This window comes from Motacilla alba, chromosome 3, assembly GCF_015832195.1.
Source record: "Motacilla alba alba isolate MOTALB_02 chromosome 3, Motacilla_alba_V1.0_pri, whole genome shotgun sequence".
NCBI lineage: Eukaryota > Metazoa > Chordata > Aves > Passeriformes > Motacillidae > Motacilla > Motacilla alba.
In genome coordinates this window covers 49,167,881-49,182,801 of record NC_052018.1, presented here as the reverse complement: position 1 = coordinate 49,182,801, position 14,921 = coordinate 49,167,881, and positions in this window count along the sequence as shown.

Below are 14,921 nucleotides of genomic sequence, written 5' to 3'. Positions count from 1 at the left end.
TAGTAGGATAAAGTTACAGAAAAAACATGAAAGGATGAGGATCTATAAAGTGACTTAACTCCCGCATTCTTCAACAAAGATAAAGTGTATGTAAATAAAGCAACAACAAAGCACTTGACAAATGCAAATTCTTAATTACTCAAATTAATTGGAAGGAATAGCAGAGATTCAGTTCTCTTGCCATATTCCTTGATAGACTGGAGAGAGGAGCACTTCTTAGAAGTATTGCCTCAGTAAGATTCAGTATGTATGGGACTGACTGGTTGTTTTAGTGTATCCATCAGCAGGGGTAACAGCTAAAAGAAAACAGATAAAAGTCAGAATACTTCCTTTGGAAGCAGCACTCTTTAGGGATATTTATTATTGGTTTCTGGTGATTCTTTATATCTGGTACATTTTTGTGAAATGCCTTAATCTTTCAAAAATAAAGATTGATCTCCAGGTATTAACAAATTCTCCTTTCAAAGTATAAAGTGCCTTTCCATGTTATCTTTTTTTCACGTGTCACTTTGTTTTGTAGGCCTTGTTGGCAAGACATAACTGCAATTCTGTGAGTGAATGAGAGGAGGGATTGTTGTTAAGCCAAGTCCAAAAGCTAGTGTGCTGAAGGAATTAAAGATTAAATACATAGCATTTTGGGCAAGAAAATCACACCTGCTAGTCACACTTTGCAAATAGGTGAACTCTTTGGGTGATTAATGCCAGTTACTGTCAGGTTCAAGGTTTTATTAAATTATTATTTATTATATTAGCTCTGAATTACTGAAAGCAGCAGGAGACATGATTAACAGGACGACTCGGGAGGTATCACCTAAGGAGGTCATTATGTCAGCATCATCAGCAGTGTTAAAGATAAAGAAGGATACATGGAAAGTGGAATTATTTCCATGGCTAACCCTGATTCATTCCAGAAGTTAGAGTTGATGTTTAGAGAATCACATCCCATACAGAGTCTGAGAACGTGCTAATGGTTAATAAAGGATTTATCTGAATGAGCACTGAATTTTGAAAAGAGACATGGAAGCCAGAATCTACGGGCAAAAGTGTCGGACCGAATTCAGCTCTTTTTGCTGACTGGGTTGTTAACTTCTCTTGACTTGGTCATTTTAACTTATTCTCAGAGCATGTTCAACTAGCTTCCATGCCAAACAACTGATGCAGGACTTGGGTGGAAATTTTACTTGGTTTAAGACTTTTGCTGCAGGTGCATAAACTGCTCTCACAAACACAGTTCTTCTGATTTCTGCAGACATTTGTACCAAACTGCAGAGCTGGAGCCTCTGCTCTTAGGATGGAGAGCAAGGAAACAGGATGAATAATGTGCTTGTCCTGGTGTACAAGCAGCCAGGATTTGCTTCTTCCTACATCAGGATTAATGAACATGTCTATCATATTCTGAAAAGTATTTGACTGTCATGCCAACAGAAGCAAGAGCCATCCTCAGTGATAAGAACTACTTAGCAGACAGATATAATGCCCGTGTTGAAGTAAAAGCAAGTAAATCCTACCATAATGTGCTCCTGTACATACTGTGAAATCCTTCTTAAGGAAGCACAGCCTGGGTAACAGAGTTTAAATCCAGCTGAGATGTCTGGGACTGCTTTTCAGCTTTCTCTGACTCAGTAACCCAGCACAGAACTGGAGAGAAAGTACCAGAAGGATAGTAGACATGCAAAATATTTCACAGCATCACTTGAAGACTGACTTGCACCCATTAAAATGTATTGCCTGACAACTAATCCTGTAAACTACTGCTTACTGCCCCATGAAAAGCCTGCCAGACAGTGCCAGCCTTTCTGCTCATTCCCCTTCCCTGGAAAAGCACAGACTGCATTTGCAGTTTGAGATTCAACTCCCTCCACCTCAAAGAATTTACCAGAAAGGAAAATGGGCGGCCAAGTTAATGTTACTGAAGGTGAAGTGTCCTTTAAAAATCAATGAAATGCACAAATACTTTTCAAATTTTACATCCAAGACTTCTAGTGAAAAGTGGAAATCTGTGATGTAATAAACATAACCCGCCTTGTGCTGGAATCCCTCTGGATTTGATTCTGTGTCCTTTTGAAATTACAAGGAAGAGCAGATGGGTTGATGCAAGATGCAACCTCAGTACTGTGGTCCAGGAGCAAAGAAACCACAAGCCCCCTGCAGCACAGCATCTGCCATTCAGTGAATGTCAGCAGTTCAGTGCTTTGTAGATTAAAAGAGAGATTCTTCTGTTCTTCAAAATACTGTCAGTGGTCAGTACAATACCTGCACACGGGATATTTATTTACTCCAGATGAGGATCTCCTGTATGATAAAAATCTGCCTTGTGTCCAAGCCACATGTCATGACAAGACAGCAGCTTGTTCATTCACATTGAATCGAGAGTGTACAAAAGTGTACAACACCTGTACTGAAAGCAGTTCAGAGAATTTAGTGGATGAGAGTCTGGACATGACTGGGCAATGTGCGCTTGCAGCCCAGAGCACCAGCTGTGTCCTGGGCTGAGTCAAAGGCAGTGTGGCCAGAAGGGCAATGGAGGTGATTCTGCTCCTCTGCTCTGCTGTGGTGAGACCCCATCTGCAGTGCTGCATCAGCTCTGGGGTCCCAGCACAGGAAGGGCATGGACCTGTTGGAACATTTCCAGAGGAGAGACACCAAGATGTTTAAAGGGATGGAGCACCTCTCGTACAAGGAAAGGCTAAGAGAATTGGGTTTGTTCACCCTGGAGAAAAGACAGCTTGGGTGACCTAACTGCAGCCTTCCAATACCTGGAGGGACCCTGCAAGGAGGATGGAGGGGACTTTTGACATGAGCATGTAGTCATAGGAAGAAGGAGAATGGATTCAAATTAGAAGAGAGATTCCGATTAGCTGTTGGGAGGGTTTTTGTTGTGAGGGTGATGAGGTAATGGAACAAGTAGCCCAGAGAAGTTGTGGGTCCCCATCCCTGGAAGGTTTCAGGCCCAGGTTGGATGGGACCCTGAGCAACTTGGTCTAGATGAAGGTATCCCTGCCCGTGTCAGTCATGCTGGAACTAGATAATCTTTAAGGCCCTTTCAAACCCAGACCATTCTATCATTCTGTGAGTAATACCATAATTAATTATGGTACTTCCACCTGCTGGACCAGCTGCTGGGCTAGGAGTCCCTGTGGGTGACATACATCCCCATGTAAGAGGATGAGTATAAAAGTCATTGACAGGAGTCGCACTCCAGTCATTTTACTTAAAATAAAAGAATTTTACAAGTGAAATAAAAGCTGTGCGCCTGTCCTTCCCAAGGGGCTGGATTTCAGACAGAGTGAGACATTGTCTTCTTGCTTTGTAGGCTATTTCAGGGCTGCAGTCCCAGAGGAAGTGTTTGCAATGAGTAGCTGTACATGAGCTCTGGAGCTGTGTCCAGTGGTAATGCAGCAGTAATCTGTGCACTGAGCAAGATAGAAATCTTGGTGTGCCCCTTACAAGATGTGAGGTTATGTCACAGTAAGCAGTGCAAGCAGCTGCAGTAGCTTTCTGAAAGGTCTGGAGGGTTTAACAGCTACAGTATAGCAACAAAACATACCCAGGAAATGTCAGTGTGGCAATTTTGTAGGCTTTCAGCATAAAGCTTGGAGACACCCTGAGCACACTCTGGAAGCCAAACCATTTCTTTTTTTATAATCCCTACCATGTGCCTGAAGGTCAGCCCTGCTGTTTCTGACACAGAGAGCTCTTCAGGAGTCTCTTGTGGTGTTTTGGGATGATTTTGCAGCAGGTGAAAAGGTTTTTTCAGCACAGGGTATTGCCTATGTACAGCAAAAATTAATGATGAAAATGACAGCTAAATGGAATGGAAAATGCAGGTTTATGACCATCACTGCAGTCCTGAAATTTTCCTACTCCCCAAACCCTGCCCAAACTGTGTATGTTTTGCCCATTTCTATGCCTCTGTGCCATCTTCTTTCCCTTCTTCCACCATTTCACTGCTTTTTGCAACCCACAAGGTAGTATCAACAAGATCCATTTTTCTCCATTTGCAAAGGAAGAAAACCAAAGCTTTGACTTTTTTACTTTGCCTTGTGACTTTGCCAGTCTGAGTACACTGGTTAAAAGAGAATAATGATTGGCGTTCATGATAGGAACAGAACCGATGCAAGATAAATCAATAGCAACATGGGCTAAACCAGCTTCAGTATATCTATCATAGTAATTTACCTAAGTTTAAATCAATTTAATTAAACTGACTCACTTTTCTGCTAGAGTCAAGGCTTTAGAGTGTGCCAACTTTAATCCATTGACTGAATTGAAATAATAAAAAAGGGGGAGCTGGCAACTTTCAGGTTCAAGATGATGAGTGACTAGTTGTCACAGAGAAAGAGCCATACAAAGGTATCTGGATGTGACTTTAAAAGAGGAAGATTAATCAGAATGAAGAAATTTCTCTTAGAGTGCAGTGTTGTGTAGTAAACAAGGCCTGAATTTTTAACCTGTGCATTATCAATATCCTTGTAACCCTTGCCTCTGGTGGACAATCACCTCTAAGCAGAGTAAAAAGCCTTGCATGCTGACAGAGACAGCATAGCTGATCATTGCATATTAATAGCCACTTTACAAAGTAAAACTTACCGCTTTAAATCACTTTCCCCTTAAAACCACTTGTTTCTAGGGTAAGTCTCACCCCTGGCGAAGGTGGAATAATACAGCTATGAGTTTTACTTAAAAATTTATATCAGTTTGGGCACCTGGAGATTTAGTTCAGCTCAGACTGTTAGTGAGAACTTCCTAAATTGTAGTTTGAGTCTCCCAAACTCTCTAAGCCAGCCTAGACTTTGCTGCCTCTCTGCAGTACTTTCAAGTAGACTGTTGTGTACAATTACTGTATCCTGGGATATTTTGGGAACAGCCCCAGACATCTCTGGTTGAAATGCTCACAGGCATGGTAGGCTATGAAGCCCTGCCCTTTCCATGGACAACATTTTGTTTATGGTTGGGGCCATTTTTACCAGACCCAGTTTTGTAGAGCTCATCTGTTCCAATAAGACAAAGAATGACTTTATGTGAGAACTCTTCATCATCCTTCCTTTCCAGCTGACAGATGACCTCCAAGCAGACATCATTTTCAAACCCCTCCATTACAGCAAAGTTGACTTATTGTCGTGTCATTGTTGCTGGCAGTTCCTCTGCCTGCACTGTGGCCACTCAGAGGCTCACATCAGACACCGAGGTGACGTTACCAACTTTAAATTTTCCCCTGTAGAAGGGTTGGGAATTTTGTGAGCAGGCCATTAATGATACAAACCTATTTGCTTTATTTTTCCCTAGGTCCCAAAGTAACATCCCCTTCTTCTCGAGTGCACGATCCACTTTAAAAGCACAGATAATTTGTAAGAACCTGATGGAATGTGTTACATAGATGCGGCTTTCTGTTGCTTGTCTGCCCTTCCTGAGGGGAATTTAAATGCCTTGATGGCCGATGTTTCTTTTAAGACGAACGATGGAAGATTGTTTACATGCAGTTTCTCATTCTGGGTGAGACTAAATTTATTTCAACAAGGTCTTATTTCCCAGAAAAAAACCCCAACTATTCTAAACTCAATGATCACAAGTCCTGAAAAAAATTTCAGAATCAAGGTTTTGTCTTTGAGCACATGTAAGATTCCACCTTAGCTGACAAATGTTCTCATACAACTACTTCTGTTTTTCTGATGGCTGATTTTATGTGGTTGACTTCTTCTCGTCTGGTTTCTGACTTCTTTTTTTTCTCCAGAGTATGTCTGATGCCTAAGGAGCAAATCACAGCAAATAGCTCCTGTCTTGTCCAGCTAATTGCTACACTGACATTATGAGCAACAGCAAAAGGAATAAGACAGAAATCTGAGCAAAAATAAAGTGAAATGCTTGGTAAAACAGGCACAAAGGGAAAAAGACAAGACTAGGAAACCATCAGTGTTGCACTTGAGTCCCTCCTATCATGTTTATGATTTTTCTCTCCTAGTAACAGAATTGATCATCACAGTGTTCCCTCAGGTCTGCTTGCTTTCTTTTTTTTATTATTTGCATGCCACAAATAAGTACATTTTGTTAGTGTTAGACTCCTTAATTACTGGCCACTACTATTGCAATAGTAGTGTGATGCATTTGTCCATCCTCTTCTGGGAAACATTTTTCTTGTCTCTTATTTGCTTCTCCTACCCTCCTTGGCAACATGCAGTTTAGGATAGAATGATTTTGTCTATCATAGCAAAGTCACATGTAACTGCTGCCAGCTTGAGTTTTGTGTGGAATGCACTTTAAAGGTTCACCAAGCTTTTGCCTTGATTGGCAAAAAATGAAAGTTTCACACTGAGTGTTTTCCATTATCGAGAAACAATCCTCAAAAGAGCTCCATCTCTTGTACCAGTCTGGATAGCTACAGCACCGGCTCAGACATTAGGACTGGCAATAGCAAAGAAAATGCATCTGGAGTGTTGTTCAGCTGGGCTCTAAAAATATAGACTCGTGAATGCAGCCCCAAATCTGGGTATCCCAGACCAGTAAGCTCAATTGCATTGAAAATTTTGTTTTCAAATGAGGGAGGGGCTACTAAAATTTGGACTATAATTTTGTGGCTTTGTAAGATAAGGTCCTTGGTGGCAGTACCAGCCTGAAGAGTTGGTGGCCTCCCTTTCCTCTTCCTCACCACCCCATCTCTTCCTACTGTTCCGCTCAAACAGATTTCTGCCTGAGGCACTGTTGTTCCACAACACTGTGAATGTGATGGAATCAACAGAGCTGCTCCAACAGTGTTTTGTGTTGGTCATTTTCAGGCTGGGCCAGCTCTGAGCTAGGTTTGCATGAAGGTGTGGTGTGTGAGGAGAGCTGGGCAAGCAGCAGCAGTGGGGCAGCAGCCCCTTAGCACCGCTGATCTTGCTGTGGTGTGGGGACTTTGTGTCATGAAACCACAGCTGAGGAGAGGATTGCCAAAGGGCTGAGTGCCACAGGACTGCCAAGAGAGCCCCCATCACTCGTGGTTTTCAGATTTCTGCTCATTCAGTTGACACAGAGTGGCACTAAATTAAATACTTAAGGTCAATTAAGTGACCTCATTTGCAGAAGTGTAGCTCCCACGTGTGTCATATTCAGGGTTAGAAGCAAAATTTCTGGAGTTACTTCTCTAACACAGGAGGCCAGGCTTGCCTTCTCGCAGAGTGACACCTGGCAGAAAGGGCCTTTGTGCCTGCCTCAGGAAAATCCTGCCTGCTGCCTGAGGTTTGAGTAAGGAGATTATCTCTGCTTCCTCACCTGTAAAAAGATAATTATACTGCCCAACTTTCTAAAGAACCTTTGCATCTCCTGATAAAATATACTACAGAGAAGCTGCGCTACATGAATTATTCAAGCTAAATTAAATTAACGAAGACTGTGGAAACTCAGTTGCTTTTGTTTCTTTTTTTAGTGCGCTAGGTTCAGATTCTGCAGTGGCCTTTGTGGTCTCAAAATATTCTGAAAGCAGAGCACTACTAGCTCACAGCTCTGCTGAAAATATTTTCTTCATTGTCTGAAAATATATTAATTTAATTATTGACAAGTCCATTTGTGAGAGAGCTATTGAAGCGTGACCAGCTCACCACAGCGTTTTCTCTAGCCACAGAATGCCACAGGGAGTGAGAAAGGAAAAGTCAATGCAATCTCTGTGAGACAGAGAGATGGATTTATGAGGAATTACAGGCTGGTTTATAAGGAAAAAAATTATCATTTGTACTACAATGTAGGATTATAAGCACAGGTCTTGCAGTGTCTAGGAAGGACCTAGACAGAACATGTACAAGGTCACCCAGGATGCCCTAAATCCTTTGCACCAGTGCTTTTGGGTTAGCTGTGCCACCACCCCTGCTGTGGGCATCTCTAAGATCCCCTCTCCTTTTCTCTGTCCCCAAGAAGCCAAGAGACACCTCCTGCATGCAATTCTGCAATTCTCACACCATAATTTGGGATGTGGGGCTGCCAGCACTAGTTTGCTGGTAGCCTGCAACAGCAGCTTAACTGAAATAAAAATTATTATTTATTTTGCCAAAAAGTTGCACAGCTCTTAGTAGAATATATACAAGAGAGGTGCCTTACACATTGTATTTGTACTCATCCTTAATTTTCCTTGATGGAACATAGGCAGACATGATATTTTTCCCCAACATGGAGAACTGGAAGCTGGCTATCAGGCTTACAGCCTGTTTCCCAAGATTAATTTTTTTTTTTTCAAACATATCTTTAGCCTGTCAGCTTTTTCTGTTTCACATAATTCCCTGCCCTTTTTTGGAACCTTGGAGGTGTTAGGGGCTCCTCTGAAAGCAGGCCTGGCTACTGGAGGAGTCTCCCAGCCTGAGTAGAGAAAAGACATTGTTATCCTCGCTCCTTTGAAGCTGAGTACCTGAGTCTGGCTTAACCAGGTCATTATATTACTTTTCCTTGCTCAGATGTGTAAAAATCCTGTTATTGCCTGCTTTCAGTTAACTCTATGAATTCAAACAAAGCAGTAGGAAATGCGGGGAGGGGGCAGGAGGAGCAATGTAGCATTCATCAAAGGGTCGTGCAGGCATTTTCCCAGTTTGTTACCACAGAATTCCACGTGATCCTGAAAACATGGATTCTTGCCTAGAGCCTATAATAAACAACCTGTCAGCACTGTGTTTCTGTTTATTTAAATTAACAAAGGGATAATTTCTGTCTGGCATGCAGCAGAGCAGAAAGGCAGGAGGGGAGCAGGCTTGGCCCTGCCACCCATTTCCTGCCGCTTAGGCAAGGCTGGACTGAGTCCCAGCGCCAGTCTCTGCCCCTAAACTGTGCCTGAGGCTGTGGACACAGCTTGGAGAAAGCCTCTGCCTTCAGGGGTTTTGTAATTCACTGCAAAGTACCTGCCTACCTACCAGCCAAGCCAACAGGTATTTGGAGGGTAGGTAGGCAGCCGAATATTTTTCAGACCCTGTGTCAGACCCAGACACACACTGCACTGCTGGAAGGGACAGAAGGAGGGAGGGAGAGAAGGAGGGAGAGAAGGAGGGAGAGAAGGAGGGAGGGAGGGAGCATCACCCGCTCAAGGTGAGGTTTTGGCTGCTGCTGAGAGCTTCCACTGTTTCTGCATCCACTGGCACGAAAGTAGAGCTGAATCCAGCCTACCTAAAATCTGAAGGGAAAGGATGAGGTTCAGGGAGACCCAGCTACCCGTTCTCACTGCCTTCTCCTCTTCCTTTTCTGGGTGTGCTTCAGGTTAAATGAAGCTGTGATTTGGAGTCACTGTACTGAACCCCTAGAAAGAGGCTGACTGCCAGGGGAGGACTGCCTTGTGGAGCCCAGCTCAGGTGGATCTGCTGTGTTTCCATGGCAGAGTAACTGGGCTGTGGCCCAGGGGTATAGGGCTCCAGGCTGTGCTGTGAAGAGGAGCTGTGTCTTCTCCTGTTATGGGCTTTCCACCATCTCCTCATGCCACAGAGCTTCTGTGGCTGAGGCCAGGCTGTGGCCTGACTCCCAGCATTCAGAGCCAGCTGCTAGATTCAAGGATGCATGGGCTGTGGTGTGGCTCTGAATGCCCACAGGGGAACCTTTATATTAGGGTGCAATTAGAGTAAATGTTTTCCTGTGGTCTGGTCCGTGGTGGACATCTCTGAATCTGCCCAACACCTCTGCCACACACAGCGAACCAGAACACAAAGGCATTATATTTTGGGAAACACCGTGAATTTATGGTGTTTTCCCACAAAAATAAATCTTAATCCTTAGGAATGTGTCTATAGAACCTATTTGGTATTTCAGTTTTGTTGAGGTGAAATACGAACAAGTGGTGAGTGCGTATGGATGTTCTTGGTTAACTAGCTGGTGAGGAAAGGGTGTTTTTTACTCTCCTTGTTCCCCATGCAGTGAGCACAACAGAGTTCCTCACACTCATTATTTGATCACCTCCAAAAATAGATTCCTGCTTATTTCATCCACCAGGAACTTGCAGAGAGAGAAAAGACCTACTTTTCTTTTTTTTTTTTTTTTTCCCTGCCAGTTGTGCCTGAAGCAATGTCACCCACTGAGTAACTGCTGGACAGCTTTCTTACTTTCCTCTCTTCACAAGGAGATGGCTACACAAATGTCAGGGCCCTGAGGGCGCCAGAGGTCCTACTGCTCCTGCCCAGCCTTTGCTGGATCCACCTGGGGCCAGAAGCCCCATTTCAGTCTGATTTCTGTGTTGGGATCCTTTGGTTGTACATCACAGCCTCGTCTCTTGTCCTGTCTCCTGTGTCCTCTACTTCAGCTCCTGATGGGAGCTCCTGGATGGTCCCTGGCCCTCATCATTTCCCACATCAGGGGCCATTGGTGGACTTTGTTACAGCCATCGTCTCTGCCGACCGCAGCCAGAGCCTGTGGAGCAGCATCCACTGGAGAGGACATGGCCCGCGCTGGAGTCACCCGCAGGTCCCAGCTCGTGCCCCTTTGGGAAGAGCTGTCCCTCACTGAGGAAACCAGCTCTGACAATACAAGAATGGAAAAGTGTTGGCAACGAACCACCTTCATCTTGCAGTATTTCTGTGTTCAGGCAGTAAGGAACATTACTACGTGGACAGAAAATATCTGCAGCCTGAGCCTTGTGTGTTATGGTGGCTTTGCACAGGAGCAAGGGGGAAAGGATGGGCCCAGACTCCAAGCTCTTCCTGCTTTAGAGCCATCTAAAAGTCTTTAAAGCACCCTTGTAACCATCTGTAATTTTAGCTCTATCCCTTACCAGTTATCTGTCTTGTGATAATGCCTGGTTCTTAGCAAGTAAAAGACCTCTCAAGCCTTTCCTCAGGAGATAAAGACTTCCCTGACCTTCCCAAACAATCCTGTCCTGTTTGTCAATCTCTCTCTCATACTGGGGGGGGCACAGTGCTCCAGCCTTGGCCTTGCAATTGCCCAGCCATGAGGAGATGCTGCTCCCCTCAGCCTGTGGTTTCCCTCTGTACAGCACAGCCCAGAGCAGCTGCCAACACTTCTGTATCAGCCAGGCCAAATGAGATGTTCCTGTTTTTTCTGCCCATTCACACCCTCTCCTCTGAACTGTCTCCAGCTGATCCCATCTTTCCTGAGGACACTTAAAAATAACAGCAATGCCCACCTGTGGAGCATTTATGCATCTCTGTGAGCTGATCACAAAGTGGACACAAAGCTCAAAACCAGCTTGCAGAATACAAACAAGATAGTTATAGTGATGACAGATTTGTGACAAGTCACCTTGTTGCTTCTCATTTTTCCAAATATAAAAATGCTGACATTTCTATCTTTTCTTTAAAGAAGAGTTGTATACCTTATGAACAGGAGAGCTGAAGCCAGACCTCCATACCCTTCTTACATTTTATTACTTTGTCAAAATAGCATTTGTTAGAAGCAAGACTCTGACAGAACACAATTTTTTAATAAATATTGCCTAAACTGCATCCCTAACTTCCTCTCTTTTCTTTCAGCCTCCTTCCTTTTTCTTATTCTCTTCCTTTCATCATAGTCATTTCATTCTGACTCTTTCTTTAATTTCTCAAAATCGCTGATCCTTCTCCTGGTTAATTTAAGCTCCTAAAATAGCTATGAAAAAGCTTATTTTGCCAAAGAAAAAATAAAATGTTGACATCAGACAATAAATCACTTCCAAGAATACTACTAGTAATATTTCATATTCAGCAATAAAAGACAAATGACAAAAAGAAGTTAACTTTTTAAAAGTTATTAGTAGAAGCATGGCTTAAGAAAAATATAAAACACACACATATGTAGGTATAGATAAAAGAACAAGTAACTGCAAAATATCTACTAACTCTAACTGGGAAACAGACATATCAATTCTTAGTCTAGTTCTTCTTTCTCCTTATGTGAGATAATTTTTTCTTCAAAAAGTAATTACCAAGCACAAAGCAGATATTCAATTTGTCTTTGATTGCCCAAAATTTTCCCCACTGATACTGAATCAGGGAATATCCAGAGGAATAAATTGAGACTATGCATTGGAATGGGGGAAAACAAAGAGAGGGCAATTAGGACTGAAATATTAGGACTTATGTTTTATATTTGCAAAATCTTGCATTTTCCAAGTTTTACTCCAAGGGTGAGATTCTCATGACTTAACTGTAGCCATGCAGGGCTGTCTCAATTGCTGTAAAGCATCACACCGGTCCCCAGGTGCTGGTCCGAGCTGTGTGGCAGGTTTTGTGCCATGGCTCTCAGCCTTGTGCAGATGTTTTGTGTGCCTGAAATGGCATGAGTTTCCTCTGTTTAGACACTCGAATTGCAAAAATGTCATTGACAACCACACACTCTCCCTGTGTGAAAAAGGATTGATAAAGATCAAGAAACTTGCAGGCTTGTGTCTCTCAGGTTACTTTCTGTATCGGCAAATTACTTCAGTAGTGTCATGAAGTGCAAAAGGAGATGGATGCATTGGGGATGAGCATGTGAAAGCCCCAGTAACTGTGCACAGCCAAGAACAGGTCCTAACCTCGGCCCAGTGCCCTCTGAAGAGGAAGGTCACACGATTCCTGCAGTGGCAAAGCCATGCCAGCCTGTTAAGCACTACACAGAATTCCATAGAGGCAGGTCAGCACAACAAGAAATGCAACCAAGAAACTTGGTTGTTTATCTTCCAGGGAGTGAGAAAAGATGCTGCTGTTGGTTTCAAATTAAAATGTGCTTTAGTACTCCACTGCTCTCTGGAGAATTTATTGTATCCATCCATCATTATTGGTTAGCTGCATGTCCTGACATATATTGTGTGTGCTTTAGAAAACTGAGATTCTCAGCATTTCCCAAATTCCTAACATTTAAAACAATCGGATCCCCCATGGGATATCTGGATTTGCAATGCTATTGAGCACAAGTATTCCTCGTCAGCATTTCATGTAATACTGAGAAGATGAGTTACCATAAAAAATGAAATATAATGTTAGCACATATTAAGAAATCACAGGAAGAAGGGGCTTTCTTGCCGAACACTTATCTACTTGATTTCGGAATCCCACAACTTCAAGGAGACTGAGCAGGAATGACAAACTGGAAAATCCTTTGCTATAAAAGGAAGGGACATACCTATATTTCATAAGCCATTAGCCTCCAGGTTGTGAATGTCAAGAGAAATAAAGGTTGTGCACTCTGCTAATTACAGATTAAGTTTACTGACAGAACACTCTTAGCTGGGAATACTTACATCACCAACAGATTAATGCTGTCTTTAGCAACCTTACTTACAAGCTGCCAATTTTGACTATAATCTGCACAGCGGCTGTGTGTCCAAAGGTTTGCCTGCCTCATGTGGCTGCTTGCTGGATGAGTAACTCAGGAGTGGAAAGAAAAATGAGGAGAAAGGGAATTTTCAAGGGATCTGCTCAGTAATGAATGTATTCATGATGCCAAACCCCACAGTGATCTGCCTTGTCCCCAGTGTGCCTTTACTTGGTTCAGGTCCAGGTGGTACATGGAGCCCAACTAAATCAGAAGAGGACTCTTGTCCTACCAAGTTCACCACCCTTGGTTTAGGCTGTTAAACAGCATTTTTCCATAGAGGGGGACCATAGCATGCAATGTCAGAGAAACAGCACAATCCACTTTCTCTGGAAGAACCTCACAAAGAAAAAGCAAATAAAATCCAGAGACCCACAGGCAGCGATGCATCTCACTCCTTGCCCATCTCAGTGAAGCCCAATGGAGCACAGCCACAGGTGGAAAGGTGTTATGGAGGCACTTTTGTTCTGTTTACATTCTGGAAAACTTCTTTTTCCTTCCCTCTATGTAAGTGCACTTGTGAGTTGTTAAATCTTCCTTGGCAGCTTTTTGTGGAGGTGGGCGTCAGGGGATGGGGGGTCCTGGCACTTGAACTGGGATGGTGCATCCTGCCTAGTGGAGGGATTGGTGATGAAGGCAGCACACCTCGCACAGCCCAGCATAGAAAACAAAGGCGGCAGAAATTCATTTCAACCTGAAGAAGAAGTTCTGAGTACCAGAAATTTCAGCTTTACTTTGGCCAGAATTGTTTCTGCAGTTTTGGTGGCTCACCTCCATATACCTTAGGATGCAGTGTAACAGCAGTACCTGGGGCTGCCAGCCATGCAAATCTTACAATGACAGAAGCTGCCTCCCAGGATAGAAAACTAGTATTTCTTCTGCTCAAAACACAGTGTGACCACATTAACAGTTTTTTTTTTTTCCTCTGTCTTTGCCTCCTCTGAGTGCTGGCACCAGTTTCTTTATAACAAGGCATTGTGCCGACAATACATTGCATTTATCTTCAGGCTTCACTGGGCTGCTTCGGGGCACAACCAACCTCCTCCATACTGCACCTTCTTCCTTTAGTTTTAACACATTTTGGGAACAATCAGTGTCTGTTACTCCTCTCTCACTCTTTTTTCCTCCTCTTCTGAGTATGCAACACTCTTTTTTTCCTCTTTTTAATTTTTTTTTTATTATTTTGCATTTGTCTCTTGAGGAGGTCCAAAAATCCATGGATTGGTGAAGCAATCATATGTGCCCATGGACTGGGCAAACATAGCTGTTCCCTTTTGAACAGTTTTGAGAGGTAAGTATGACATAAGCAAAATAATTACTTTCGCAAGTGAAATTGGTTCAGTTCTGCCTGATTAGTCTTTTGAAGCTACATTTCCATACACCTCTGATCAGAACAACCATTTTCCATTGCAGTATTTTTTGCCTGTGTTATTTTAAGCTTACCATGGGACTTGAATTCATTTGGAACTCATTAATAATCAGTATAATTCCCTTTCATTAGAAATTTCTTATTGGAGTAACCACTTGTTGTGACAATTCCCATGAAGTCACAATCTTTGTCGAGATGCAGCTTGAGATGATTAAATAATATGTAACTTTGTAGTAAACTAATATTCCCCAAAATAATATATTACATGCATAGTTATTAGGCGATCAGAAGGATTAAAGATACAGATAGGATCATTTTCTTGAATATCAGA